Source organism: Platichthys flesus, chromosome 21, assembly GCF_949316205.1.
Source record: "Platichthys flesus chromosome 21, fPlaFle2.1, whole genome shotgun sequence".
Lineage (NCBI taxonomy): Eukaryota > Metazoa > Chordata > Actinopteri > Pleuronectiformes > Pleuronectidae > Platichthys > Platichthys flesus.
In genome coordinates, this window is record NC_084965.1 from 5,986,284 (window position 1) to 5,990,913 (window position 4,630).

The following is a 4,630-nucleotide window of genomic DNA, read 5'->3' on the forward strand; positions in this document are numbered from 1 at the left end:
ATCAATTTCAGACAGACTCCAGACAGTCTCCGAGCGGGGGCGCGCCTGCGTTGGCTCGGCGCGTGCACGGGGAATGGCGCGGGAAGCGAGGCTGCCAGTGGAGGCGGGGAGCGACGGGGCAAGGGGCCAATGGCGGCGGGGAGTGTAGCGTGGCGGGCCAATCACAGCAGCCCGGTGAGCGTGGAGAGCCCGCCCCCTCCTCCTCCTCCTTCTCAGTGTTGACAGAGGAGGAAAAACAAGAGTCTGAGTTAAACAGTTCACTGCTCTGAGATGTGGGTCAGTGACTGCAGCATATCCATGATGCTGATGCAGGGATCTTATTACAGAGAAATGATTCATGATTACACTAGACATGTGTAATCATTATCTATCTATCTATCTATCTATCTATCTATCTATCTATCTATCTATCTATCTTAACATACAGGAAGCAATTTCACTTTAACTGGAGATAAGATAAGATGAGATATAAGATGAGATGGGATATAATAAGATAGGATATAAGATAAGATGAGATGAGATATAATAAGATAAGATAAGATAAGATAAGATAAGATAAGATAAGATAAGATAAGACAAGATGAGATGAGATACGGAATAAAAAAGGCAGTAGCCCAGAGAGATTGCTTGAGGATGTGTACCCTATTTTTGCATTTGAATAAAGAGATATGGAAATAGACACATGCATATATAGTGTGTTTATACATATATAGGCAGATATGGTGTGAAGAGTGCAAAATGCAATGAATATGTGTATAAATGGGTATAAATACACCAAAGTACACTAAATCGCAGTATATTTTATATCATACATCTGAAATATCAAGGTATAAACTCACAATAGTATGTAATGTGATAAGCATATAAAAAGATATGCAAGTTTATGCATGACTGGGTGAATTTCACAATATGAGGCAAACATGCAGAGTAATATAATATGATGTAATTGGTAATTGTTATATGGATAATGTGCAGAGGACAGTAATATCAAAAGGACAATTTCATTAAAAGTGTTCAAGTCATGGTAAGTAGTTGCAATATGAAAAACATATTCATATACTTTTTTAAATATATACAGTATTATACACCATAAAAGACTGTAAATGGGACTTTAAGTTATTAAGGCATAATACATATTTTCACATGACCCTGAAACTTGTGATATTTGTTTTTAATTGAAGAGCACCAAATACAAATTTTCCCGCCACCTTTACTTAGTATTACTTTACTGTTCTTACATACAAATGTTCCCCACAGTGGGACTAATACAGGGTTGTCTACAGATCTGTATTCACTGCAGCCACTGTGTGTCCGTACATTAAATATTTTTGCACATGCGTTTCACTTAGATTCCTGCAATGTTCCTACAAATTAAACTGATCCCTGCTGCTCCATTTATCTGTGGGAATAGTAAAAGTTCAAAATGAAATTGGAATGCAAATTATATTTTATCAGATAGTTAAACTAGAGTAACTGGATCTTCTGTATGAAAGATGCAAAAACTTTAAGCCCAAATCCCTGACCAGTGTCCAGTGAAAGATACAGGATTTAAACCATAGTCTGCCATGTGGGATTGAAGCAGACACTTACAAATCTGCCAAAAGCAAATCTTCCTGTTGGAGTATATTAAGCTAATAGGTCTTGGATATGGCCACATGCTAATTCATTCCTCTGACATGCTCTCAGTGAGAAAACTGCTCCAAATTGGACTCGAAATTAGTCTCAGAAGGTCTCAGACAGAGTTTGTCTGCAGCCAAACACAAATCATAATAATTTTTGTTAAATTACATTTCTTTCATCTTTATTTCAGAATCGGTTGCAGACCTGTAAACTCCTACTCCACAGCAGCTTCAGTATCACTTTCTCAAGACAGTTGCCGAGCCTTCTGAATCGACAGCAAAAACGTATTGTCTCGCACAAAACAACTTCCAAGTTGGCACGCTGTCAAAATCTACACAAGGCGTACAGACAAGTTTGTTGTAAAGAACCTCTGTCCTTCGGATGGAAACTAACAAGTCTTGTCTCTCTCCAGCTTTGCACCCTTTAATTTGCATTGTTATGGAAAACCGCTGGATTTGGGTAGGGCACAGAATCATTGAGGTCACCATAATAGAGTGTGACAGCTCCCCTTTTCACATCTATTTGGAAGTAAAATCAAAATTCCTGGGAAAGTGAGTCCAGGGAGCACAGAAATATCTCATACAGCTTTGGAAACAGCTGTTTGGAGTGAATATTTAGTATAGTGTAGAATACATTATTGTCATTATTAAGTTGAACTGCACCTGTATTCATTTCAACTGACAGATGAGCTTGTGCGTGTATGTACAATATGAACACTTTGAGTGTGGGAGGCTGACCCCTAAGGATTTTAAATGGTTTTAACTTTTTAAAGAAGCAGCAGCCCTGGGCGCTCTCTGTTTTTTTGGGGTTTTAAGAAACTTTTGTACACCTTAAACACTGCAGTAACTGTGTGTGTCATAAGAAGAAGTGTACAATACTGAGGATAAATAGTATTCCATATAACTTTTAAAAGAGAAAAAGGGGAACATTTGCCAACTCAACATCTTGTCTGTACAATCCTCCCACTCTTATTATAATTCGACAGACTGTCTTTCACCAGGAAAGTCCCTTTACGCTTTACTCAAATTAAAAATCTCACGGCTGATCCCCTCCATCGCCCTGGCTTTCAGATATTGACCTTGTGGTGCTACAAAATAGCTTCTTCCTCACTGCGGGACACCATAATGAGCCAATACAATGAGGCTCCAGTTCACTGCTCACCTCTCTTTGGTGTCTCTCGGGGTCTTTGTTGACGTTTGTCAGCCCAGGAGGAATTTGGAGGGTTAGAATTTTGTGCTGTATAGTCAAGCTGCATAGTCAGACAACAACTCTGACTCCCAGACCTGACCAGGATAAGAGGAAAGAAAAATCAAACGAGTGAGTTGAATAAAGATTAAGGAGCATTTTGAATTTCCGTCAAAGTGACCAAGATTTAAAAAAGGGCACGCATTTAAACATCTGGCACCTTTGCTGAAACAGTAAAAACGGAAACTAAGAATGGTTCTAATATTGTAAGTATGACCAATTATCAGGGTTTGATTAATATAATAAACAACGTGCAGTATATGGGAATTCTGACCATATGATCAGGATAATACTGCAGAGATAAATAAAGCCAAGATAGCAAATACAATTACAACTTCTATCTTATGTGTGAAGTACAAACAACTTTTTACCAGAATCGATCATTTGAGAATAAGAAAGTGTTTAATCTGCCGCTTAAGAGGTTATGGTTTCACTGCCATTTGTTTTATATCAGTATAACACATTAAATTCAGGATGGATTACCACGAAACTTGGTGAAGAGATGTGGTATGGGTCAGGAAAGAGCCTTGAAAATGGGCTTGACATTTTTCTAAACAGTCTTGAGTGTCCCACATGTTGTTCATTCCAGCCGTACCAACTGTACCAGCCCGACCCCTCACCAAGTGATCATTTACAGCCTTGACTTTTATGCATATCTCAGATCCACAGCAGCTCAGTCTGCATCACACTTTGCAACATTCTGTTCTCTGTGTTCTGTCTTTGTAAACTCTCAAAGATCATTTCGGCTTCCCTGGTACCACGTTGTTTTTGGTTCCAGATTTCCACAAAAAAACTTGTTGTCGGATGTGGGATCCCTCATTTTTTTCTCATCTTTCTGAGTCCTGGAGAGATGGTGAATGACCAGCCTCAACCTCCCATAAAGAGTGTGGACACTGAGTTTAAGAACTTGATTCTCTCACTGCTGAGATCCAAGAACCTTCAAAGATGAGAATCTGACTCACAGATGCAACAATTATACGTCTGGGACTTAGTCAAGTGATACATTTAAAAGGTCACTTTTGACTGATGAGTCACAATGAATTCTGACACTTAGAAGAATAAACTGGGTTAATTATGTCACTGGGTAACAAGATAAAGGTGTTGGGGAAAGACTTAATGACAAACTAAGACAAATTTTGCTTGTGACTAAGGAAAGTAAATGGAGAACCTAGAATGATGCAGATCTGAATCAGGGATTAGATCCAGGACTATTTGATCATGTGGCAAGATAAGGCATTTTTCAAAATTTGCATTGATTTATTAGAGAATTATGTACAGAATAAGTAATTCTGACATATTTAGGGGTTTGGTATTGACTGTGTGCAATGTCGTGTAGATCCAGTTGAAAATGTGGATCTAGAGGATTTACATGTGGTTTCATAAGGGTGTGGGCTTTTGGCTGCTGTTTAGTAACAAATAAGTTTAGAAACTTGTAACAACTACCTATGTGTACATAAGAAATGTCATGTGGACACAGCTATGAGGCTTGGTTTAATTAAATGGGATTATCTTATATAATAGGTAGGCCTATAAAACAAGTGCCATGTATATATACATTTCTAGACATAGAGAAGTGAGTTCATGGGAGCAAATTCTAATTCGACTTATCCAACAAATGCATTTTCCACGTAGAGGTCTAATTCACCACATGCGCGGACACCGCAGTCATTGACCTGTGTGTTTACAAGCTTGTGCTGCAGAACCCTGGGTGGAGGTTAAGAGAGGGGGGTGGTGGTGTTTCCCTCCCACAATGCATCATCACAGC